Source organism: Cygnus olor, chromosome 3, assembly GCF_009769625.2.
Source record: "Cygnus olor isolate bCygOlo1 chromosome 3, bCygOlo1.pri.v2, whole genome shotgun sequence".
Lineage (NCBI taxonomy): Eukaryota > Metazoa > Chordata > Aves > Anseriformes > Anatidae > Cygnus > Cygnus olor.
This window is the reverse complement of record NC_049171.1, coordinates 110,840,145-110,867,825: the sequence shown is the minus strand read 5'-3', so window position 1 is coordinate 110,867,825 and position 27,681 is coordinate 110,840,145. Positions and strand designations below refer to the sequence as shown.

At 41.7% G+C, this 27,681-nt stretch overlaps 1 long non-coding RNA gene across 1 annotated transcript in view; it reads right to left on the bottom strand.

Moving 5' to 3' along the window:
* Positions 1 to 10,630: 10,630 nt before the first annotated feature.
* LOC121068133 overlaps positions 10,631 to 27,681 on the bottom strand; it is a 71,188-nt gene continuing 54,137 nt past the window's right edge. Inside the window, exons 4-5 of the long non-coding RNA XR_005818644.1 lie at positions 14,456 to 14,528; positions 10,631 to 12,807 (exon numbers count right to left, since the gene is read on the bottom strand). This is a non-coding gene — a long non-coding RNA (uncharacterized LOC121068133). The remainder of the gene's footprint in view (positions 12,808 to 14,455; positions 14,529 to 27,681) is intronic.

The window sequence follows — 27,681 nt, the reverse complement described above, 5'->3', positions numbered from 1 at the left end:
TGTTTTCTTTCTTATTCTCAAACCATATCTGCAAGAAGATGGTAAAAACAGCTGCTATTTTTCAGAGTAAGAGCATTTTTAACCCATTCCATCAGAAAGGCCTGTCTTCCTTAAATTCAAATTCAAAAGCTATTCCCCTGTATGTGGAGAACATGCAGACAGGAGGGAGGGAACAGGGGAACGAAAGAGACCTAAGAGAGAAATAATGCCGTATAGAAACAAGCTTTACAGGATAAGTCTCAAAGAAAACCCAAAAAGCTAACTCTACCCAAATCCCCCTCCCTTTCTATGGAAAACCCAGCAGGCTGGCAGCTCATAGGAACGGAGCAGATGAGTTCAGCACAGGGAAGGCAAGAGGGAACAAATCCCTGCTGGTTGTGGAAGCAACAGCTATCCCAAAGTCTGCTCCTGTAGTATCATCTCAGACTGCCAGCAGAACTCATTCCAATTAAAGAATACATTTGTCAATTAGACGGAAGTGTTTTATCTTAGAACTAAATAAGAGGATCTGTCAGTGTACTGCAGAGTTTACTTCTAGCATGTACCAGGTCTTAACCACACACACACAGAGGACAGAGCATAATGAACACAGACTTAAAAGTTCAAATGGTTCATAGGCCCTCAAAAGGGATGAATGGCTCTGAAGGAGACGTTATGGTGCATCAAGCAAATCCTCCTTAGTTCACACAATTATTGACCCGAGACATCACAATTATTCGTTCAGAGCCATTAAGGGTCAAATGTGTTAATCCCATTGCCACCACAGATTATTTGTTATACAGTTTAGTGAGTAGAATAAGGAGGATGTTCTATGGGAACTGCACGCTCATCGTATGGTGACTGCATCTCCCCCCTGTGCCACATTGTGGTCGTGCCAAATTGTGGTCAGGGGCTTACACTAGGGATGAGATACAATGAGAGAGGAAGCAGGGAGCTGGAGTAGGAGGGAGAGGTATGCAGCCACCTGTAGGCAACACACTGGGACAACACAGCTGCTCTCCTCCCCTGGTCCAGCTGTGGAGAAATGGGAATGGAGCTGGAGAAGTCATTTTCCTTCTAAGTGCAACATGCTCACAGAACACCTAGGAACAGCTTCTGGTACAGGGAATTGCTGTCACCAACCTTTCTACCTGAAAGCAGGAAGCAGTTTTTGTATCCTCCATGTGCAAAACTCAGTGGCAAGCGGAGGTTTAAGCAGAGGTGAGCTGACAACCTACCAGCTATACCAGCTGCAGGAAGACAACTGCCCTGGGGTACTCTGCAACCCTTCCTGCAGCACTACCAAGCAGCCAAATGCACAGGAGCGAGACCTCTCCATGTGCCAGTTAGACCTCTTGGATGGACACACAAACCTCTCAGCTGTGTACTCCAAACACCTTTGTGTACATTTTTCCTAAAAACACTCTTACTTTCCTTACCCTCTTTTGGGGTAGCGCCTTAAAGAAGTGGTTTGTCGCAACTCAAAAAGCAAAACCCCCAGCAAAGAAATGAAGCCTTCAGCAGCCTTCCTCCAAGGAAAAACTGCTGACATGTAACAGCTGAGACATAGATCAACAGAAATCAGCATTTCTGAAGTTAGTTTTAGCATAGGGCGGAAAGGAATAACTAGTCAATTCAAGTTTAATCTCAGTGGAATTCTTTACCTTCTCTAAAGAAAGGAGAGCAAAGATGGTCAAGATAAGAATTGCTTGGAATGCCTAAAAATAATTTAAAACTTTCTTTAGGTATCTCAAGTTCATCCATGATAAATAATTTGCTGAAAAGCTAAGCTGAAACTAAATCGCTTTGGCTACACTGGGCTGTTGATTTTTGACTGAATTTACCATTAGCTATAAATTGATGTTCCTTCTGAAAACGATGGCACAGTGAACTATGAAGTCAGTCATCTCCTCAGTGGACATAAAGGGAATTGTGCCTAACCCCACAATCCACCAGCTGGAATAAATGACTCTACTGTTGGATTACAACATGCAAAACATTGAGGCAGTAAAAGAAATGATCCTTTAACACCATAACAGTTTGTCTGAAAGCACTCCAAAAACCCATATAACTCTATCGTGACTGCAGTCTTCTGCATCATTCCTGTGGAACACAGGTACACTTTTAATCATGGTATAAGCAGAGAGGATATAAATAAAAATAGGACACAACACAAGGATGAATATAAACCATTTACTGCATCATCTCTCATTACAGAAACTACCCTGCGGTTCCTGCTTTGCTCTGCTACTTGTAAGCTATATAATTGCTTGTCCCCTGACAACGCTATTTATGTTGCCTCCACTCACACTATACATTACTCTCTGTCCTGTAGGATATACACATATATGCTAATATATTATTAATATGATAACACTGGGCCTCATTTTCTTGCAATTTTTTAATACTAAACTGGTAACAGCTGCACTGCAGCTTCTGTTCAACTGTTTTTCAGTAGCAGAAAACTTCCAGGGGACAGAAAAAGGGAATGGGAAGAAAAAGTCTTCACTTGGGGCTTGAATCGGCCTCCAAAATATCATCAAAATACTGCCTAAAAGATGTGTTTTTGCAAAGTGTGGGAAAACCCTTCAGTGATGTATGGGTTACTCAGTGGGAAGAAAGTAGATTTTGGCTATACATACACATTAAACTGCACACAAGCCTAACATTTATAAATTTCCCTATAGAGAGGTGAATATTACCAGAGACCTGGGAGGGAAATAGGAGGCAACTGAAGACAGAAATACAGGAAAATGGTAATTTTAGCATGCACCAGGAAAAAAAAACACCTTATATTTGTTCTTTCCTTAGAGATGTACAAAATTTCAGGAAGCGAGCACAGCAAGTTCATAAGTAGGATAACTTACCTACAAAGTCAAGTTTTATAGTAGCAACGAAACTTTTCACAGCTCCTAAATAGTATAAGCAGAGAAACTGGATTCTCTGTTTTCAGTTCTTTTTGTAAAGGTAAGAAGCCCAGATTCAGCATAGTACTTGAACAGGCTCTTAAATGGTAAGCAAGAACGTTATCTCAACTAACGTGTACGGAAAGAGTCAGAAGATTCAAGCTAAGCATGACTTGAAAATAATTTTTTGAATTGATACCATTCATCTGACTGAGCAGATGTAAAACATGAGTAAATACTAATATGGGGCTATTATTCATTTTCCTTCTTTCCTCAAACCCACAAATTGACGACCATACTCAACAATGTTGGGAAGACAAAGATTTTCCACTCACTTGTTTTTATGCACAAGAAACTCAAAGTAATATTTTTTTTTCTTATAACTGCTCTCCTGCGATGGGAGGAAAACTCTTGTTATGCTTTTATCTTGAATTCAGTAAGTCCTGTGAGAGGTAATTGTTTATACTTGGCCAAATGTTTCCATATTTGTGCCAATTTTAAAACCACGGATTTGTTCTTCTCAGTGATTATTGATGCTGAGATGACGACCACATTCTGTGCTGTTCTCATCTACTTACAAGTATAGATAAGCTTTCTACCAAAAGAATTCCTTTTAAACCTGCAAGACAGTAACATCTTTCACACGCAATGCAAAGGGAACATAAACACAGATAGCTGCTAAAGACCTTACTTTGTAATTACCATTATTTGTAATAAATGTTTTTAGTTTAGCCTAGATATAAATAATTCACAGCTGTATATTCAAAAAACTAGTCAGAATCTCATGTCACTATCCATAATTTATTATGGATATCAGTCCCAGGTGTCTGCTGTTGGAAGTGATCAGTGAAGACAGACTATGGACAGGATTTGCTTCCACTTACACCAGTACAAAAGAGTCAAGGTTTTATTTTATGAAAACAGCAGGGAAAGATTTGGCCCAGAACTTCAGAACATTTTTAGTTGGAGGAACTACAATACCGACAGGACAAACAGAAAGGCCTGCTGTATGCCTCCTGTTCTGTATCTCCTCTTGGATGACCTTGAACCGTTTTCAACTTCCCTCAGCTTCTGAACTGTTTCGGGTTGCAAATTCCATGGCACAGACCAATTCACACTGATGCTCATATCTCATCTTAGCATCACTGTTAATGCCAGCTACAACAGCTGAACTATCCCAGCAGTTATAAAGGCACCAGGGCAGCAGGTACTGCAGCAAACGCAGAACTTGGAGCATGTAAGTAGCTTCCTTTACTTCAAAGAGAAGCGTTCTGCTGGAACAGGGATATGAAGGCCATAACTGTCTTTAGGGGTACAGGTAAGACTATGACATATATAAACAATTACTTCAGCAGTGTGAAGGATTCCTCAGACACCTTTTAGTCACTTTTCATCATCAGAAAGTTTCTTGCTGCTCTCACCTGTGTAACTGTTTCCTTCTCATGAACCTGTATTACAATACAGCTAGCTCAATGCTGTGGGTCACTGAAATTAGCTACTGGACATTTCTAGATTAGAAAATTAAATGCTCTGCAATAAATTCCAGGTTCAGGCACTAAGATCTAACCTCATCACTTGCAGGCTAGTCAAGTAATCAAGAGATTTTCTACACAAATATCACTGAGCCCAACTGCTGCTTCTCAGCCTTTTTGCAGACCAGCCCAAGTGTTTTTAATCCCGCTTTTCTACGTATCACAGGACATAAAGGTTTCAACTGTATGTTCTGAGAGCTATGCAAAGCTGAACTGACAAGTTCACTGAAATTTCTACAAAATTTCTGTGAAAGGCATCTGTAAATAACAAAGTCTGTCAACACTTGCTGTTCTACACTGATTGCCAACATCTCACTACTCTCAAAATAAATACCTCCTACAACTACTTTTAGTTGGCTGGAGTACTAGATATTTAAATGTAAGTTTAAAAAAAATCAAGTTTCCAATGTGAATTAATGATATTTGTTCACCATTAGAGAGAGACCTGGAGTCCATAAAACAGATCCAAAATATCAAATCAAAGTATGTTGCTCTCTGTACATAGAACTGCTGGGCTTGAATGGACTTCAAATGGCACCTCATCCTTCCTCAAGTGATTTATGACAGCTGCTTCATCATGCTGTTCTGCACACAGTAGTCCGCAGTGCATTTCCAGGTTTCATTAAATCCTGGATAGAAGATAACCCATTCATTATTTCCTGTTTCTAAAAGTCTGAAAAGCAGAAGTATCCAAAAACCAGTACAGGCAATCATACAAAAGAGGAGGAACACATTCAGCAGTAATAATTACTGAGCAAAAATCAAGCAGCTAGAGCAGAATACATATATCCCATTTCAGAGCATTCTTTCTTTACAAAGAAAGAAAATAAGCAAGTGTTTTAAGGAACAGCCATTTAGTATATCCCTCTTAGGCAGAAATCAGCCATGAGACTGTAAAACACTAGGCGAAAGCAAACACATACCACGACATAGAAACCACATTTCAAGTGTTCTGGCACTACGTTACAGACAGGTATACCAACACAGAGTTATCACTATGAAGAGTAACATTTCACTAGAGATGAGTAATTATGCAATGCAAGACTACTTTTACCCAATATCACCCATTTAATGGTATAATTACCTAAGGAACTTACCCAAAGTCTCTTAACAAAGTGCATGGAGTACCCAAGAAAAGATCAAAACAACATGATTAGCAAAGCAAAAATGAAAATGATAGAGATCTTTGAAGAGGATTAATACACATGGGTCCAGCTGGCAAGCTCCATCCCAAAGACCCAGCCAAATATTATGCCTCAAATTTGCAAGAAAAATGCTACTGTTTGATCATATCCTTCTTCCATCTACAAACAAACACCAGAATAATCCAGCATTTACATTTTCTCTGTCTGCAGACACATCACAAGTAGTAAAGTCCATCTCCTTCCTGTTACCAAAGGTATGAAGAGCTAGACACTTGCAAAATCACTTAAGACAGCAGGTCTGTAGGGAAATAGAGACGCTTTCTGCCAACCAACTCTTTTAAAGTATTAAGAACTTTAAAACAAGCTCTGGCCGTGCTTCTGTTGGCTGGACTTTTACTATCAAACAGCCTGAAGGGCCACGTTACCATTTCAGACAGACTCATCAATAGAGGGAGAAGTACATTTTACAGTATAATCCCGCTTTATAAACTCACACTCAAGAAGGATGGAGTTAAAAAACAGTTCCAGTTCAGTTGCTGATAGAGAAATAGGTCCTTTCAGGTGAAATAAGTCTCACTCAATTGCCCCAACATTACGTACAAAGCCAAACTGAGCGTTAGCACAAGCAAATGAAACTGTGCTATGGATCACAGCCTTCCCAGCCCATAGCCAGGAGCCAGAGCAGCAGCTGATGTGGACGACTCTATAGGAGGAGGATGGTCCTGCGTGAAGCAGGAAGGAGCTCAGCACATCTGCCCTGCAGACAGAGCAATGGCTCTACCCGCTTCACGTCATACATCGTCCCCCAAAACCTCACAGAGTGCAGAGACAAGGACAGGAGCTGCACAAATTCCCACAGCATCGCTGGCCCTGGCAAAGACTGTGTCACATCAGCACCATCCAGCTCAGAGGCCAAAATCCCCTCTCCAGTGAGAGGGAGGCATGCAACCGTGCTTGATTTAAATTCTTATCCTCTCATTTGATAAAGCACAGCACATCATTATAGCCATCTTTTCAATAAAATGGAACATTTATTTTAGGCACAAAAACAGGCAACTTAATTATGACCCTTCTGATGAGATAGTTCCTAGGTTTTCTATCAACATGTTCCCAGACCCATTCCCAGGGGAATTCAGTGGTAACATGAAGAGCGTGACCGTTTATTTGGCTTAAGGAACACATTAATTTATCTGGCTTATAGAATTTAAACATCTGACGAATGACAGTGTGGTTGATTTTATTCATCAGCTAATTGCTTTGCCACCTGGAGCTGCAGCTTTATATATTCAGCTTATAAAAGATCCGAAAAGGATCTCAATTATTCTTTAATTTGTTCCTTGAATATAAAGTAGGAAAATCTGGCTTAATCAAACATTGTCTCAATTCTATTGGGATATGTCTAGTTACCTTATAACAAGGTAAGCTTTCATTTAATCATATATGATATGATAATTTCCCACTTTCAAGCCAAGTATCCTCTTAGTTACAATCAATTTTCCACTGGAAAAATAAACATTGTCTCTTTACTGAAACCCCTGTAGAGGAAAATAGTCCTTTTAATGCAACTTGCTGTTAGTACAACCATCCTAGGAATTTTTGTGTTGGAATTCATTAAACCCCCTAATTTAGCAGTGACGGGCAAATTGTGATATCCTGAATTTTTGGAAATGACTCTTCATGCACAGGGCAACTTTCAGCTTAGTTGAAAGGCTGATAATGAGCATTTGGGCAGAACAGTGGAATCAGCTAAATCTACCTTTTTAACATATAATAGAATTTTATCTCATAAGAAATTCTGTGAAAATTCAATGGCCAATATTCTTTGTAAATGTAAAATTTGAAAGCAAATAAAGGGAAGAGAATATATGTCAAACAGAAAGTAGCTCTTCTCCAGAAGTTGTGTTTAAAAAACCCTGTGTTTCCATAGGAAGATTGAGAAATTTATATATATCAACAGTCTTGCACAGTCATAAAATATTTGTCCACAACTACACATCCCAACAAAATATTTCCAAACAACAGAGCACATTCACCCATTAACAGAGAAATCTAGATTGTACAATGAGCTATGGAAAGAGTAGAAGGAAGATAAAGAGTAGTCTGTGTCCCTAGGAGAGTGCAATAGTATGGAGTTTGCTACCTGAAAATGGTAAGATAAATTAAGAAGTTGAAGACACCGCTACATTGAATGTGAAGCAAGTATAAGTTTGTGTGGGAAAGAAAAGAAAAAAACGTGCATAACTGCAAGGAAATCCCAATGAATTTGAACTGATTGAAGACTCTTTCTTTAACCCAACCTACTGCCTGGCACAGTCCTCAGTGCTGAGCTAGACATGCTGCTTACAAGTGAGGAGTCTGAAGGCCAGTTGTACTGAAGAAACCTCTGATGATGAAAATGGCATGACAGGCTGGAGAAAGAATTAGATAAGGAAGGTAACATGAGAAAGAGAAAAGCAAGTTAAAAACAAAACTTTATGTACTAAGTCCTGGAATGCAAGCGAGCCAGAGGTAGGAAGGCAAAACTGAACCTGCTGGTGCTTTTACAGGTAGAATAACCCTTCATGTTATCAGAGCACTGAGGACCTTTAACATCCAGACGTTGGAAAAGCAGTGGCAATAGCAGCACAGAGGAAGGCAAGTCTGAACAGCAAACTGAAGTAGCTGATACAGCCTGATCTGGGCCATCCTGGAATGGTTTGGTACGATAAACAGGCTTATATGAGAAACAGTTCTCAGATGAGAAAAACAAACAAAAAAATCACCCAATAAAAGACACAAGTGAAGATCTACCTACTGATATCTATTTTGCATCTCTGCCTTTAGTTATCATATGTTCCAGCTCCAATTGCCTTCCTTTATCAGTGTGGGATGCTCCTCATTTTGCTTATCCGGAATTTCACAGCACTCACGTGACACTAATGGCATCAACAACACAGATGTGTGGTATTAACATGGTGTTCTTTATAGGAATTGTTGTTAATCAATGTAGTTATTTTAAAATTATACTTGTGTTGGAGAAATTCTATTTTAGCAGTCAGTTGCATTAACTTTCCCTCAGATGAGAAGGGGAGATCTCTCTGGAACTCTCTTCTCTGGGAATGTCATCTTTGTTCCCCTCTAGCATCTAATACACATGAGGTTGAGCCAACAGCTGATTTCTCAATTAGCTTTGTTCACTGAATTTAAGACAATAATATCTATTTTTAGCACTGAAAAAATCTTTTAATCTGTCTCGGTATTGCTTTAGAGAAAGCTGGATCTTGGATGTATTGAAGATATTGTGAATTTCCAGTCTGACTATTTTGAGAGAATTCTGTAAAATGGGTATATTTTTAGGAAGAAAAATATATACATTTCCAAAGCTAACACCCATACATGTTTTCTGCGTTACAAATATCAAGGGCCCAAATATGACTGGCCAGCAGGAATTAGCTTAATTTACATGTCTTCTCAATGCAGCCTGTGATGCGTGTTGTGCAACCATAAAACAAACCAGAATAAAGCAAACTCCAAATTCTAACAGGTTGAATAGACACAAGAAAAAAAGTAGACCTAGACGGTCTGTAAAGACTGCATTCTGGGGCAATATATGAATATTAAATTCTAACACAGGCATACCAACAGGTAAATATTCATTCTCACTTCCTCATGAACTAACTGCCTTTTCTGCCAAGAATAATAATGCAATGTGATCTACAAAGCATCATAGAGCGTTAAAAGTGATAAAGTCTGTCCTGACTTTTATGCAGTGCTAGCATGAGAAAAGAGAGCACTAAGTTTTGTGCAAGTGTAAAAGCACCACGTCCAACAGAATGACTCCTGGCAGAAATCAGAAATACCTCCCGTATACTTAGAACTGGAGTCACTAGACAGAGCAGAAATAGAGTATCCTTTGCCACAGCTTTAATATCACCCAGTGATGCTTACCCCACATTTCCAAAAATTGCGAGAAGCCAATCCTGATAGCCATGTGTATGTCATTACATATACAAACATATGAACTCTAAACACAGTTATTTGGGACTTAGTTGTCCCCTTTCGGTCTATTCCCATTCTCTAGTTATGGAAATAGCAAGGTACAACAGTAGCCCCATTAGATTTTGGCTAGCTTCAGAGGGGCTGTCCTGGCCAACCAGAAGGAGAATGTACTTCATTCTCCCAAACATATGGCAGCTATCAAGTGGAGCACTCAATTAGAGCTGTTCAGTGCTCTCCCAGCCTAATCTTTTTTCAATGAATAATCTTTTGTTTTCTTAAAGAAATATCTATACATGAAAAACACATGTTAGATGGGGATTTGGGACAGCATTTCCTTTATTAAAAAGAAAATCTATTTTCATCTTCTAGGCTGTGGTCCTCTGTTTTATTTTCCTCCTGCTTCATCTCTTTAGCCTCCAACAACTAATACGGAAAAAAGAATCCCATCCTCCAATTTTTAGAAACTAAAAGCCTTGGAAGAGTTTTATTACAGAAAAAAAAAAAAAAGAAAGAGGAGAAGGACAGATTTAAAATAAAAATAACTTGCCAAACAGATCCAATAGTTTTCCCAAGTTTCCAAGCTTCATGTGTTGCCAGAGCAAGTAATATTTCTCAGGCTCAAATTAAACAGCATTGCCAATGGTCACCTCCTCTCACAACTATCTACTCTCCATCTTGCAGCCGGATCAGCATTAGAGATCCTGACAGCACTGTCAAGAGATATCATGATTTGAAAGACCATGTACCTTGAGCATTTCTTTCAAAATCATCACTGTACATGAGAGCAGAATCTTAGCAGACGGATGCAAGTGCTGCTCCCTTTGCTTTGGCTGTTCTCTGAGCAAATAAACTACTCGCAAAGCACATCACTTAATTTTAGCATAGACCAATAATTTTAATAGCCTAATTGTCAGGGGTAATAAGCTAAAGGTATAAGAAAGACCTCATCCGTTTTCATTTAAGCTCAGAGTTCTTGTCTTCTCAATTTCTCTTGACACAGAAGACAGGATAAAAAAAAATAAGGAGCCAGAGGAAGAAAAAAATGGAAAGCAACATCCGAACTTTCTCTGCCAACCTCCTGCCACAGCATGTGCATTTTAAAGAGGCAGCTTTACTACCAGCACTGGCACATAACTTTAATTCATTACAGGGCAGCCTCATTAAATTGACATGTTCTGAATGGACACCAGAACTAGAAATTACTCATGAATTCAGGTTTACAGAGCTCAGCACCAGATTCAGCTGGGCTGATTAGATGAAAGTATAATTCAAGTATACCTCTCAGCTGTCCCTCATTCAAGCAATGTTATTATTTCAAGCCCTAACAAACCTGTCTTCCTCAAGAATTTAGTACCTTCCCACTTTTACTGAGGAGAAGATTTACCTCTGAAATAAAGAATCACCAAAAAAAAAAAAAGACATTATAGAAAGAGTTATTTCCAGTATAGAAACATGCTCCAGTGCATTCAGAATCTCTTGAAAAAGCAAATGTTTATTTTATGCCTTCCTCACTGTGGATCTTTGTCAGAGAGCTAGTTACCCCTTGACAAGTTAAGGCATAAGACTTTGGAGGGAGCATAATCTAAAAATGACCTGCACTGTGAAGAGAAGAAACCCAAGAAACACTAATATTGAGACCACCAAGTGAGGAAAAGCAATAGATAGCACAGGCTTTGAAAGGCAATATTACGTGCACGTAAGCCAAGCCAGTATTTTGTAGCAGACAATATCCCAGCAGAGCACAAAGCTGATAATCCTCTCACTAGATAGCTCAAATCCAGAATCATTACATTAATTTGTGGATATGATATTATGAGGATAGATATTCATTAAAAGGAGGAACAGAGAAGTGGTCAGGGAACTAAGGAGGCTGTCTTGAAGGAAGATGGAAAACGGCATTCGTTCAGCTCGGGTAGGCAACGACTGGGAAAAATCGTAACTGGCCACTTATCCGTGAAGGCTAGAAATCCCAGAGACAGAACTTATCATTACAGCCACTGAGCAAGAGGAGGTATGGACAGCTGAGGAGAAGAGTGTTAACAAGCATCAAGGAGACTGGAGCTTTCACTGCTCTCCTCTGAGCTGGAGGAAGAGGGTTGTGCCAATGGAGCACATGGAGCCCGCTCTGTGTGCTTGCTTCCACCTGTAACAAAGCAGTAAGGTTGCCCTCAAGGAGAATTAACAAAAATGAAAGCCACCTCCTCACTGAAGTTTAAGCAGTGAGACTACAGCCTGCACAGCCTACAAATGAATAAAGCATTTTCAGTGTGTGATTTATTTACAACAAACCACATTTTTAAGATAGCCAAAATGAGATAAATTCAACCCCAAGCTTACAATGCAAAAAGAATTTTTTGTTGTTGCTGGACACTAGTAATATAAGCTAGGAAAAGAAAGTTGGCACCCTTATTTGATAGCCTCAAAGATGGGATACTTCCACATGCTGGGAATGTTCAAATAGAATTTTCAAAAATTCTCCTGCTCACCTCTGTGGGAGTTGATCTGAAGTTCAGCCTCACACCTCTAGAAATAAAGCCTTCAGTTAATCTTCTGGGGTGCCTCTGCCTCTCCTATTGACAGTGTTCCACTTTTCAGGTCCTTCTTCAATACTCAAAGATCCAAGAAGACTTGCTTTAAACACCACCATTTATAGAAGACCACTGAAAGGCTGGATACCTGATTTGTTGTTTTTTTGTTTGTTTGTTGTTTTTTGTTTTTGTTTTTTTTTTAAGTCCTCTGAGAGAAAACTTCTCAGTGAAAGAATTCTAACTCCTTGCCACTGTGGCCCAAGCTCATACTGGATTTTAGCCAGCAAATGTGGGTAACAAAAGCTATTTCAGCAGTCCATACAGGCCTAATGCAGGCAGAGGTCCCTGAAATCCATCTTGCCCTGACTGTACTTGGACTGGTACCCACATTATCTTTAACCTTTCTTTGTTTAGTAGTATTGTAATCCCCTTTCCAAAACTCGGATCAAGGTACTTCCAGGCATGAGATTAGTCAGCTGTGAAGCTCTCCCTTGCCATAAGCAGCAGCAGTCCTACTGCTTGAAGCTTTAGGGGAAAATCTTGCCTCTAGGAAAGATGAATATGTTGAACATCCTTCAAATACATTGCTGAAAATGGTTACCGTGAGACATTCCTTAATTAATTCCTTATTCCTTATTCCTTAAAATATATTCCTTAATTAATAAAAATTCCTTAATTTCAAGAATTAATTTTACAGATTCTTTGGATTCCTGAGTGGTGGATCTAGTCTTCAAATTATCTGTTGATCAAACCAAGAGAAGAACTACTATTTCTTCTTAGTCACTTGACATACACAGCATTAGGACAAAGGTCACATTTCAGCCCTTTCAATAATTTTCACAGATTTTAACTAAAGCCAAAAGGCCTAATTTTCCTCTAGCAGAAAAGGGGTTAAAAAAAAGCATTCGCACTGAAGCTGATGAAGTTATATCCATATAAAACTGGTAAAGGTAAACTGAGCCCTGAAACGGGTTTTCAAGCTTAAATGGACTAGCAGAAGGCTTGTGTGAATGATCCTGTATGGAATGTGTGCAATAGCTGCCTCATCAAACCAGGACACTATGTAGAGATAACATGATACTACAACCATGTACTTGGCTACAACAATATAGGCAGCACTGTAATTACAATAATGACCTCCCAGAGCTATTGTGTCTTTAATTAAGTCTTTAACAGTAGGCATTTGCCACTTAATCCTAACTCACTGTAACTACTGCAGCGTATCATCTACATTTTCACAAAGAATTACTGTGTCATATTTCTGTCAGAAAGATGAAAGGGAATATTTTAGTTCAAGTGCCATTTACAGAATGAAACCGTATGAAGTAAGAGGCCCATAGATGTCCTTTTAACAGCACTTCATACCAAGTAAACGCTTCTGTTCCCTTTCTTTCTCTTACTACTCTGCTTCCTCCCAGCATAAACTAGGAGAAAGCAGGCAGGAGGGGCTACACAGAGCCAATATCACACCTGATTACACGGATGATAAAGCTGTGACAACAGATTTTATCCAGAATAGGGTGCACAGCAGCAGTGCCACAAACGAAGAGTTTTCAGGTTTCACTTAACTCTTTACCACTCGTCACAAACCAGCCAGCAAGCTGTCCTTATTCGTGCCCGCCAACCCTCACCACGCTGTGTTTGGATGGCAGAGCTTTCCTGAGATCCCTTTTCATTCCGAAGTGCTTTGAGCTCAATCAGTATTCAGTGCAAATGGGTATGGTCATGTTATTTTCAGCATCAATAACAAACAGTTATCTCAGGGAATTTTTCTAATAACGGTTCTGCAAAAGTGTGTAATTCTTTCCAAAAATGTGTGCATATGTATGTAGAGGAGTTTCTGTCTGTTGTCTGAATGGCACCACTGTTAACTCAAACATGGAGATTGTGAGTAGCTCTGTCAGTTCTACTTTACTTTAACAGACTCACAGGCACCAGAGATGAGAACAATTTTCTGCTTGTTTATTTGAGAGATTCTTATTCTAACTATGGAAACCTGACTCGGCCCAATTTCCACATCTTTTCAGTGTCTTCTTTGATATGAGTATTTTCACTCCATTTTAATGCTCCCTTTCATCAACCCAAATACCACATCCAAACTGTTTGATGAATGAGAAGAATTAAAACTGAAAATTATCAAAGTAAAATAGTAGGGGAATTTAAAAGTGATCAGTCTCTTGTGTATTTCTGTATCATCACAGACTCTCAACACTGTTTTGCCATCACATACCAGGAAAAAAAAAAAAAAAGAAAAAAGAAATACAAGATGATCTCTAGTTTTCCCTAGAAATAAAGTAGGGACTTTCTGTTGACAGTCAGCACTGGATTAACTCAGGCACTGTAATTGCTGTAGCCTTCCCAAATGCATCCGCATCCCAGTATCTTACCAGATTTTGATGTCTTCTCTGAGCCTTCTATTATTCCTCCAAGCTACTGTGTGCAGTGCCTTCCCTGGCTGGTCTGTAAAATACCGAAAATAATTCATTGCTTGCATTAATATACTACTTGAATGACATTAAAAAATAGCATCAAAAATCTTTTCACTTGTCATAGCAACATTAATGTATCTTCTGCAAAGTCCTGTTCTTTTCTGGTCTTTCTGACCTTTGTCATGCTTGTTCTTCCCTTTTAAAAGATTTTTTTTTATGAGCCTGGAAAATACACCCCATTCACATCACAGGATAGATGTCAACTGTTGCCTGAAGCATTTACCTTTCTCCTTTCCCTTTCTTTCCTACTGTTTGTTGGACTGCTACAACAGGATTACCTTCCCAACCTGCTCTCAGTGGTAAAACCCCAGTTTCTAGAGCAGGAGAGACATGGATGCTCAGGGTTTCTTTTCTGCCACTTGAAGTGCAAGAAGTATTACTCTCAGGTACACAGATACAACCTGTTAGCAAATTCTAATCTCCTGCCCACAAACCATGCAAGCCCAGTAAGGTAATCAAGGCTGACACAGACTGGGGAAAAAAAATGACAAAGCTATTTTGCATTGTAATACCTAATGCTTTATTCATACTACAAACCAAATTGAACACACACAAGTAGAAAGACTTATCAATAAATACCTGTTACATCACAGACAACCTATCTGTAGGAAGATAGTTAAATAAAAGATATTTGAAATAGCTGAGGAGATGCACTCTTTGTAAGCGAGTAGTATAAGCTCTACAAATGCATCAGGAATTGTCTACAAGATTGGCTTATAACCATAGCTGTTTGGTGGGGTACTACATGAACAAAAAAAAAGTTGGCCAAAAACTAGGTTTCTACTAGGAATGATAAAAATATCTTTTTGCTTCTGAACAAATCAACAATAGGGAGAAAAAAAGACAATATTTTTCTTTAATTCTTTAGATATCAGCTAACCAAATGAAAACACATCAAAATATAGCTGCTGTTCTTTCTGCTCACTACAAGATTTTACTGCCCACCAAAACTATCCCACTTCATTTTTTGATTAACCCCTTCATAAGGGCAGCTAATTGTGAAAATAGGACACTTCTTCAAAAGCTCAAAAGAAAAGCACTCCTGACTTTTTTGAAATTAAGTATATCACTTCAACGTTTCAGAATGTTTTTCCTTGTGGTTCCATTTGTAAGGAATAATCCATCATACCTGTGAAGATTCAGCAATGTGATAGACACATCTTAAATTACTCCCCTAAGGTAAGAGAAAGGAGCTCAACCTTAATGAAGCAGGCCTCTTGCCAACGCTTTTGCATACCACGCTCAACCAGACCCTTCTCTCCAGGCTTGATGCAAAAAGGTCAGCGGCCTTTTATCTGGAGGAGATAGGCCCTGCACAGTCCGGCCATCTTCTCATTTCATTTGACACCAGTACTACAGCCCCTGCTCTGCTGTTACCAGACAGGCACCGCTGCATGCCTGATCACATATCTGTCTCCTACAGCTTGACAGGCTCTCAGTGTGAGGGATGTGTTAGAGTTCATTCTGTTTGGAAAAGAGCATCCTTAACTGCTGAAATCATATCGCTCTCTCTAGAAGATGTGCTAAGTAATTGCAAGTTCTCCTTGACAATTAGGATCACATCCCAAGACTTGCCATTGATTTCAGTGAGCTTCAAATCAAGCACACATTTACCAAATTAGAAGTGTTTGGATTTAATTTATTTGAGGAATACAGGTTTGAGCCCATAAGTGTTACAATAGTCCTAGGTAGCAGCACGGTGTGACCCACAAACTCTCACACTTTCACACAGTAAGCTGGACGGGTTTCTCCATGCACATAAGTGCCCCCTTTTGAAAAGCTGATCACATCACAAAAGTATTTTAGGAATATACTTTGTGAATAAAATTCTTAGTCCTACACAGGACCATTTATTTATTTTAATTCTACTGGGCTGAATTGTTCTCTCAGATATTACATCTGGTCAAGCTCTGAATCAGTTTATTTTAAAGTCATCCCAGGAGTCTGAAATAGGTGTCTTTAAAGAGATTTCTGAAATTCTATGCTAACAGTGTGTGTATATACCAACAAATAACCTTACATCCTTTAGGAACAAAAGAAGTCAATGGATTATTTAAAAAAAAAAAAAGCCGTCATCTTCTTGGGGGGCAGAAATCCTTTTCATGCACTGAAAATTTGGCCAGCCTTAGGTTCTGAGTTATTGCATGCAAAATATTGAGAGCAATTCAGTAGCTTAAGTCTTTCTGGCCAAAGGAGAGTCCACCTCTTAAAGACAAAATTCAAAGTAAGAAGTAAAAATTAAGTGTATGGCTAGTAACAAGAAATTAACAGATACATTTGGGTTCAAGCTCAGAGTTTACAACGATGGAGCTATAAGAAAAAGCAGGAAGACCCCTGGACAGGCTAGTCTGCTGGGCAGACTGAATGGGATGGCGTAACAGTCTGCCAGTACAAACTGGGCCACTGCCAACAGGCAGGGAGTAATCTGTCCTCCTCCTCTGTTGCAAACAGGGCAAGAAGTTACATGTTCAGCTTGTCACAGAGAAAATTTGGGGAAGGTGCTAAGGGTAGAGGATCTAAGGCCTTCTAATAGTTAGGAAATGGACGCTCGGGAACAGACTGGTGCAGCTCCATCACCGGTGGCCTTTGAGGACACTGCTTTCTCCAGAGGAGCACCAGCAGCCAGGGGAGAACAGTATACATGATGTCTGGATTCGTCCCAACTACTTAAGGTGGCAGCAGGATTCCCCTAGAGCCCCAGCCTGAGATTTTTGTTATTGATTTTACACACATGATAATTTTTTCTTGTTTTACACTATCTGTTAATGAGTAAGCATGGCCTAAAAGCTGCATTTCTCTTGAAGAACAAACAAAACCTGTGTTCACAATGCCTTAGGAAAGCTATGCAGCTCACCAGTGACAGCAGAAGAGGTGGGGAGTGGATCCCCACCCACAGCATCGCATGTTGTACATTGTTAAGTACAGAACTGCTCTGGCTGAGTTTGAAGAGAGCTGACGGGAAAGCAGACAGAAGCAGGTATTGATATTACAGCAGAACATATTGTCACTGCTAGAGCCAACTTACCATCGCTGAAGCTGCCAATTATTCCCAAGTCACTGATATATTATTTTTTTTAATCCCAGAGAATCAGCCTCTGCTGGAGGCTTTTTCACACCCATGACTCTGAAGTATCCCTGGTGGCATGTCGGCTAATTAAGAGCAAAATCTATCTCTTTATGCAATAACACTGCCACCGAAAAGGATTTCTACAGTTAGAAAAAATGTTTAATCGGGCTAGAAGGAGCAGCATCCTAACACTTGCACTGAGCACAGTAAAGAGGTCTACAGCTAGCAATTAATGATGAAAAGGACAGTGATTTAAAGCATATTGCCATGACATTTTTATCAAACTAAATGAGTTTGCTAGGCCCAGCGGCTGCATATGCTTATTGTCATTTAATGTTTGGATAGCAACACATCAGGCAGCGAGTATCAGGAGGTGCTGAATTTAATAAGTCATTTTGACACTGGTGTGAAACGAGCAAATCAGCATTCTGAGGAATGTGTTCACACTCTGAGCAGACAGGCAGACATCCTAAGCATGTGAGGTGACACCAATCAACAAAAAAAAGGGGAGGCGGGAAAGAGAGGGAGAGCGAGATGAAAGCCAGGAGAAGAAACAGGCAGCAACACTCCGATGAAAAACTAGTTCTGCCCTGTCTCCTGGCTTGGCTGCTCGGTGTCAACAAGGCAGATTTCTTTTCACTAAGGCTGAGATACAGCGCATGTCTTCAACGCACAGATCTCATGTATTATTTAAACTCGACATGGATTATCTCAAATGAACTAAAATTAATGTCATAGAAACCTTTCAGGACTTTTTATTGCTTTAGCGGCAATGCAAAATTCCTGCCACGTGCACAGTTAATCAGAACTTGTTTTTTAGCACAACAAGGCTGGCTCCGCGCACGTACTATGAGAGCCTCTCAGACATTTCTCCCCGAAGCCCAGAGGAGTTGTGTCTGTGTGAGCAAACTAAGGCTCTGGCTTTTCATGACTTTCAAAGAACTAGCAGCAGTTTTGATCCCAGCTCCTCTGCCCTCTGCAGATTGGCTGCTTGCTCTGTCCCTCTCCTTCCAACCCCCTTTATATTCTCTTTACCTCAGGGTATGCATGTAGTGCAGAGGTAGCAGAGTTAGCTATAAAACCCACCAGCTCAGGTGTCTCTGTAGATGAGGCTGCGTGGAGGGAGCTGAGCACAGACTAATTTACCCCTGCTGTCACCAATTCATTTAAGGCTAGTTTAACTGTGTCTACCTGACAGACTCACCACACACATTCTTACCACCATGTCCCTGTTCTCAGTGCTTCACTTCCAAACAGTGTATATTTCATCATTATCCTTTTCAGTGGGTTGATCCCCTCATAAATTAGTCCCTTTTCTTCCCAAACAAATGCGGGTGCCAATTCCTAAACCCCTTTGCATTTTGAGACTTACCTTATACTATACCTTACCTACAGGGCTCACAAGTTCTATTTTTCCACAGTCCTGAGTGCCTAAAATGCAAATAGCAAAACCTTCAGATGAAAAAATGTCATCTGCTTGTCCTGCAGAGCATCAGTGTGTACATTAAGAGCCAGCCTGCCAAGACATGCAGGGCTACGCATAAGGGAGAAGATAGACTGGTGCTCAAACAGGTACGATGCTCTTCTCAGGGCCTAGAGCATGTTCCTTCTCTAGGATTTCGTCAACTTAAAGAATTCAGCTGGCTGCGTCCCAGGTCAGCTCCTTTGCTGTTAAGAGCTGTGGTAAAGAAATCTAGAAGCAAGAGCCTGCCCCTCCTTTTTGGGGAGCTGCTCTGAAGCTGGGGCACAACCACTGGTGCCCACCTGTGCTGTCAGGGAGCCACGAAGACTGGCACAGGACAGGGAGCTGGGAGCGGAGCAGGATGATACAGCAGGCACACGCAGTGGCCTCACCAACACGGAGCTGGGATGGAAATTGGCAGGTCCAGGGCAAGAGACAGGGACTGTGGTCAGGCACAGTTCCATGATCATCCAGTGAGTCTGCAGCAATGGGGTAGGTCCGACATCAAGCTGAGAAGCCCAGCCAGTGGTTCCAGGTCAGGGTTGGAGCCCTGGTGGTATGAGACCATCCCAGATAGTGCAGTGCAGCACGGGTGGAAGCCAGTGGTAAAGCCCCAGCTTGAGAGTAGTTCCCAAATGAAAGCAATGGCCTGCCCCTCCTTTTAGCTTTCTTCAGCACAGCTCTTATCAGTGAAGAAGCTGAGCTTGGATTCTGACAGCTCAACTCTCAACTTAGCCAGCTAAACTCCTAAAAGGGGCTCTGCCCCAGGCCTGACAGCTCACATTCCTCAGGCCCCCTATCAGTTGCCTCTTGCTGCTACTCACAGGTGAGAGCATGGGAGAGAGAAGAGGGTTTTAAGGGGGCAGGTTGTCCACTCTGTACAGGTATCATCTTACTGAAATCAGGCAGATTACAATGCATTGTAAACTCTGGCAAGACTGTGGTGGAGAAGCAAAGAAAAATTGCTGAAGACAGACAAAACTTGGGCCTGGTACAGCAAGGTTCGAAGGCCATCTGTCAGCTGAGGAAAGCAAGCTCTCAGCCCTCTGAAATTCAGTCTGTTCTCTGTGACCAAGGGTTTCACATACTCTTTTAGAGTTTGAATCCCTGAAGAGAGGATCTAGAACAAAAGGCAGAGAGGGAGGACCCCTAAGACCTTCACATCCTCTACCCTTTAATTTCAAGGGGATGGAGAAGGAGGAAGAACTACTGATGGACCCAAACTAGACATTACTCTGTTCTTTTGTCCTTCATGGAGAAGTATGCATTATATCCAAACATCACACCAAAGCTGCGCTCTTGACTTCAGGATGCAGCAGTTCACACAGCCCAATTTAAAATGCCTTGCATCCCCTGGAATGTGTAAAAGATGCAATAAAAATTTTACAGGCTGCCATTGTAATAGACTTTTCCCTCTTTGGTCTTTCTTCCCACACTCCCTCCAAAGCCCTCACAGCTCAGCGTGTGGACAGCACAGCCTTTTCCCATCCAGTTGCCACGTTGCAACATTAATACTAGGCAGCAAAGGCATAGCAGCCTGCGATGAACAGAGGGCTTTTTGAGTCTTTCATCCTTCGTTATTATCTTTTCCTTCCATGTAGTTACACTGGCAGTGCAGCTGGGCCAGTCTGATGAGAGGATGGTGCTAACGCAGCTTCTTGGTCAGCTGCCAGACTCAGCAAGAGCAGTGCACATAATCCTCCTGTCCCCGAACAAGAGTAAGTTTTTCCTCCCTGTTTACTGCTCTGCTACCATGCACAACGCTGCAGAGCATGAAATCCAACGCTGTCCCTAAGCTTGTGACACCAGAGGTACAATTAGGTTGTGTTCTGGGTCCCTGTTTCAAGCAAGACCTAAGACAACCCAAGTGAGGACCTTCCACTTGGGAAGGAGCATGTGTGCACAAGTGTATCTCTGCTTCCAGCTTAAAATGAAATAGCAGTGATACCAGAAACACTTTCCAGAAGAGTCTGAAAATGCCCCTACTTTATTCTACCTGCAATAACTCATTTACTGCCTGCTTTTTAAAACACTGACTCCTCGACTCCTCCATAGCTTGTTGTTGCATTGCTTCATTCTCGCCAGGTTGCACCTGCTAAGTACACTCTGAATCAGGGACCTCACCCACAGAGTAAAGTACTGTTTAAGCTACATAAGAATAACAGAACCCAGGTCCTCAGGCAGATTTACTCTGCATCTTCAAGCCCAAACAGCTCTAATTTGATACTTTCATTCCGAGGTGGAGAAACCAGAATACTGACTGCCACCAAGAGATGCTCAAGTGTCTGCTATTTATTCTTTTTCTCCTTCATCTACCATCAAAATCAGTTTCTCTGTGGCTGCATAAAGCCTGTCATTGTAGAAATCAGAGCCAGGTGAGCCACATCCTGGATTTTGTTTTCCTAAAGCACGTACTACAGATGGAACAGACAGCCATTTCCACTTTAAATAAGAACGGCTCAAAATCAGTAACAAAGTCAATGAATTATTTTGCCCAAATACATAACTACCTGTATGCATCAGGTCGAGAGCAAGTAAAAAAGGCTGTAAATGGACAAGCTTATGGTCTCCTGTTCATTTTCCAGTCAAATTATAAAGATAGCTGCTTGCTTTCCTGCTTGGTTTCCCCCCTAGGCTGGCAGCTTTTGGAGTGGCGAGCAATGGTGTGGCCATACATGACACAAGGTTTTGTCCATTTCTAAGAAAAGACAGATTCTAAAGGAGGTGCAAGCTGGTGAAACACTCACCGTATCATGCTTCTGCCAAAAGCAGCCTGCAGATACTAGTTAAAGTTTCCAGAAGAACACTGCAGAGATGGGAAAGGTCAATTTAGAAGCATCAACAGGTCATGAGTCTAAAAACAGAAAACACCCTCCTGACTGCCTCCTGATTCCCCAAGGAAGCACTTGTTCTCTGTCAGCCTCCAAAGGTAACTTCACTGCTCTGACCTCAGCTGAGGAACTATACTAGCCAGCAGAGAGGTACCAACATTAGGACGGTGGAGACCTTCAAAAAATGGAAATTAGATGATGGAACTGCTATCATCATGAAAGTCTTGAAAGAATCAAAAGGAAAGCATAGCCTATGTGATATTAGAACAGATTTTTATACTCTCTTCCTCCAGCTCTTCCCTGACAAACTTTTTGTTTGCTGAAACACCATGCCAGGGCATTGCTAACGTCCTTTCTCCAGCACCCATTAGAAGTAAGAATATAGCACTGCTGCTTCCTCCTGAAACAGCCTGTGAACTGTCTTGTATTCTTGATTTTTTTTCCTGCTGGTTTAACTTTGTTCTTCCTTTTAAAACATCTTTATTTCCATAGGTATTAGGAATGGACGTTTCATCCTGGCTGAGGAAGCTGTATGATGGGAAGCTACGTTTTAATGATTAGCACACAACACAAAAATAAAATAGGGCAGAGGAAAGGCTGGACTAGCTAGGACTCTGAGTGGAGAAAGCCCATGTCCCACACAGCTGCTTTCTGGGTCCTTAGAAAAGGATCTAAGTTAAAGCTGTACTAAGTACACCCAGGTGCAGAATGAGGGCTGGTTTTCAATTCTTTTCAATCTGAACCAAAGGCCTGGTTTTCAGCATAGCTTAATTTGTCCAGAGGGCCTTTAAGAGGTGGGGCTTTAATTTGCATCTGGCTTCAGTTTCGGGGTTCGCGGCAGTGGCACTTTCCGAATTCTTATCCCTCACATTAATTGGGCACTCACGCGTAACTCAATTGGGCACTCATGCATAAATTAATTGGGCGTGCAAGCGTGAAGCAATCGGCTTCTCATGCATGAATCAGTTGGGCACCCATGCATGAATTAACCGAGCGTGCAAGCGTGAGCTAATTCAGCACTCAGGCATGAGCTGATTGGGCGTTCATGCGTGAACTATTTGGGCACTCGTGTGTGAACGCAGTAAACCCTGTAATTTATGCCTGAGACTTTCCACCCTCCACCTCTGAAGAACACACATAAGAACTGTTTCAACATAAATCCATTATAAACTCTACTTTCAACATCATCACAAGCTTAATGCACACCAATTATGAACTCCACCCCTACCCCTGGGGGCCAGGAAGCAGGGATAAGCACTGCATCTTGCATACTTTGACCAGCTCAGCACTGCGAGCTGTTTGTTCTGACCAAAAGCCTCCCTTTTGCTCTGAGTTAACACCTTTTAGCAGGCCCTTACTCTGAAGGAGACCCTCAGCTCAACTCCCCAGCCCCTCCAAGTGCTGCTGGGCTCTCTGAGACCTGTTTGGGGAACACAGTTAGCCCCTCTGCACCCCACAGCTCAGCAACATGCAGTTCTCCCAGGTTCTCCCAGCCCCACCATGCCTTCAGGGACAGTACTCCTGGATCACTCACGTGGAGACAGCCCAGGCTTTGGGCCACTGGGGCAGGGGCTTGAAGCAGAATCCACCTCACCTCTTCCCAGACCCCTTCCCAGCCCACAGGAGCTCGCTGCTCCAGTTGCCTCAAATTCTCCATTTCCCACATGCCCACACTCTGTCCCCCCGTAACCCCCTGCAGACACACCACAACAATACAAATTCACAATACCAGAATCTGTACTCCCTCCTGAGCCTCTAAGTCACTCACATTATTTCAGCCCCGTGCCCCCTGGCCATTGCTTGCATTCTCGACCAATTATTACTGCAGCACACAAAACCGCCTCCACTGGAGAATTTTGTACTTAAGAGTTAAATTGCCTGTTTTCTTCTTTCTTGATATGCAAACCAGCATTAGAAGTTTGTGTTAATTGACAGTAACTTACAAAACTACTTCCTCTCCCCCTTTCCAAGGCTCAGCTTAAACCAAATACCCCTTCCTAGTGTCAGCTTTTCCTGTTTGCATCCCAGGTTACACAGAGTCCGCCTCAGTCCCTTTGGTGATGCGCTGAGCGACCCGGGGAGCTGGGGCCGTGTACGTCACAGCCCGCATCTGCTGCTGCTTCACATGTCTCACCAGAGCAGCCTCTTCCAGAAGCACATCTGCAGCCGCATGTCCTCTCTGCCACCTTCCTGTCCGCATGTCTCCTCTGGCATCTCCCCACTCATCTCCTCACACTGTCTGCCCTGGCATTTTGGGAGGCCAGCAATGGTTATATCAACTTCAGAGCCAGCTGCCACCCACACAGGGCAGTTGGTGGCTGCCCCCTGCCCTGCCAGCTCTCTTGCCACGTGTGCTCAGCTCGGCACTCGTGTGAGCTCGCATGGCACTCGGGGTGCACACTCATCGGATGCTTGTGCATGCACTAATTGAGCATTCATGCACAAGTAAATTGGGTGCTCATCCAGAAGTAATTGGGCTCTCAAGCATGAATTGATTGGGCTCTCAGGCATGAACTAATTGGGCGCTCATGCGTGAACTATTTGAGCAATAAAGCATGAACTAATTGAGCACCCATGCGTGAAGTAATTGGGTGATCATGCATGAACTAATTGGACACCCATCCCATGCCTGTATGGACTAGGCACTCAAGCAGAGACTAAATGGGCACTCATGCGTGAACCAAACACGTGCCCATGCATAAATGCAATAAATCCTGCAATTTATGCCCGATAAATTCTTCTCACCTCTGCAAAACACTTAAGAGCTGTTTCAACATAAATACATTACAAACTTTATCTTCAGCATCCTTGCAATCTTAATATACGCCCATTACAAACTTCATGCTTCCTCCCTGCAGACCAGACAGTAGGGAGCTAAAATAGTAGCAGTATGTAGACTTGCTAAAAATTCATTCCTTTCTTACAAAACACATTATAGCAATTAACATTGGTCAGATGATCCTACCTGTCACAAACTCCCCCCTTTGCCCTTGTAGTCCATACTACACAGGGGTTAATATTGTCACAGCATGCTCATTCACTTACTAGAACTCTACCTCTGCCCCCTGAGAACCAGATTACAGGGGTTATCATCAGGAAAGTCTGAACTTTTATCCACTATAAGCTCCACCCCTTGCCCATAAGAACCAGATTATTGCAGTCGACCTTATCACATTCTGAATACATGTACTCTTCACAAACTTCAGTTCTCACCCCCGTAGATCAAACTGTAGGGGTTAATATTATAACAGCCTGAATACATACATATTACGTCCCTGAGGGCATGAAATGCAGGGCTGACTGCATTCACGCATGAGCGCCAAACAAGCTCATGTAGGGATGCCCAACTAGGTCAGACTCAAATGTCCAACAAACTCATGCATGAGCACCCAATAAGTACGTGCATGAATGCTAAATTAGGTCACGCACGTGCATACAGATAATTCATCCCTGAGCACCCTGCCAGTTCATGCATGAGGGCCCAATCAGTTCACCCGGGAGTGCCCACTGAATTCACACATGGGTGCACATTTAATTCACATCCAAGTGCCAAGTTAATTCCTGCCAAACCACCCAAATAGTTCATGCATGATTGCCCAGTTAGTTCATGCATGAGTGTCCTGCTAATTTACACTTGATTATCCAGTTAATTCTTGCATGGGTGCACAATTAATTCATGCTTGAGAACCCAACTGGCTTTCACATGCACATCCACTTGACTCAAGATGCCCCATTAATTCATGCATGACTGCACAAACATATCACATGTGATCAGTTAATTCACGCATGAGCACCTACCAGTCTGACACATGATCTCACAGAATCACAGAAGAGCTATTTGGTGCACCATTTTACTACTCAAGTGGGGACATGCCCATGTTTTAGCAAGAAAACACTGTTTGGCAACCACTTTAGGTCTGGACAATGCCCTACAGCCAGTTTAACTCATGAACCTTAATCTTTACTTGTACTATCTTCGTCACCTGCTTTGTATGCCAGTGCATAGAAAACAACTGAAAAAAAATCTGCTGTATTCTTGATTTTGTGTTTTGTGGGAACAAGTTATGAAATTTGTAATAAGTGCACAGATTATTATGTTAACCCCGTAGCCCACAGGGCCAATGGGTAGAGTTTATAATGTATGTATATCCAAACTGTTGTGACTTCTTGGTTACATGCATTGCAGGAACAAGAAGTGAAGTTCATAAAAACTTCAGATTGTTATATTAACCCCCTGGAGTCTGATCCATGTGTGTGAGGGCTGGAGTTTGTGAAGAACACATTCAGACTATGATAAGATTGACCCCAATAACCTCATTTGCATTAGCAAGGGGTAGAGCTTGTAATAGAGAAAAGTTTGGGCTGTGATTATAAAGACCAATCTGGTTCTCAGGAGGCTAGGGTCGAATTTTAGTAAGTGCACATGTACATTGTTATATTAACCTCTGTATAGTCTGGTCTACAGAGGCAAAGGGTGGAATTTGTGATGAGTAAGGTCTTCTGACTTTGATGTTAGCTCCTATAATATGGTTCACAAAGCAAGGAACAGAATTTTAGAGAGTATATGTACCCATCAGTGCTATATGAATTATTACTATCAAATGTTTTACAGAGGGAAGGGGAAGACTATTGTACAAATTGCAGGATAAACTGCCTTCATGCATGCACATCCAATCAGTTCTTGCTTGAGTGGGCAGCCATTTCCACTCGAGCACTCAGTTAATCCATAGGTAGCTGCCCAGTTAGCTCATGCATGACCACCCAATTAGTTCATGCATGCATTCACAACTAATTCACACTTGAGTGCCCAATCAGTCTATGCATAAGTACTTGATCAATTTTTGTGAGCTCCCAATTTACTTGTGCATGAATGCTCAGCTGTACACACAAGTACCCAGTGTGTTCACATGAGGGCAAGTTTTCTTGGATTTCACTTGTGTATATAGCCAAAGCTCAAAGCCACCAGACACATCCCATTTCCTATTTGTCTTCCCATCCCTCTGGGCCTTGCACAGGTAGCCTTGAACTGTTTCACACTTGTTTACACATTGTTCATACCTACTCACCCACCACCAAGACTCACAGACATGCCATGTACACCCCAGGCTCTCAATACCACGATCAAGGCTCCTTGCTGAGCCTCAATCATCCATGTTATTCCAACCCCGGGAATGCCAGGCCTGTGTTCTCCACAGACCACTGTCCTGGGCCCAACTTTTTGTTGCCAGCGAGACAGCCTCCATTGGGGGAATTTTTGCTTAAGTTGACACAAACTGGCAATTAACACAAACTTCTAATCATTGTTCTGGATAATGAGAAGGAAGAAAACAAGCAATTGAATATTAAGTAACCACCTTTCCTCCCCCCTTCCCCAGTTTCAATTTTCCTTGCTTTCACCACAGGCTAATCTATCAAAGGCTGCAGGGCTTTCTGAAAACGTTCACAGTACTCACAGCAGTGTAAGATGTGGAGCCATAAGGCCTCAAGAACATGCTCAATGCTGAAGAATCAGGCACCCCTAAGCAGCAATGTAACGTGTTGGTTTAATGCAATATTCATCACACTGCATGAGAAAACAAAGGACTTGGGCTTCTCAAATGCATCCCAGTACCTCCTGGACTACTGCTATACCACTCCAGCCACGCAAAGCATTCAGCAGTGCAAGGTAACTGCCTATACCAGAATAGTAATTCCTTTGCAACAGGCAGCCTGGTCTGCATTCAGAAGCCTGGCCCATTTATTGCATGGTTCTGCCCAGATGCAT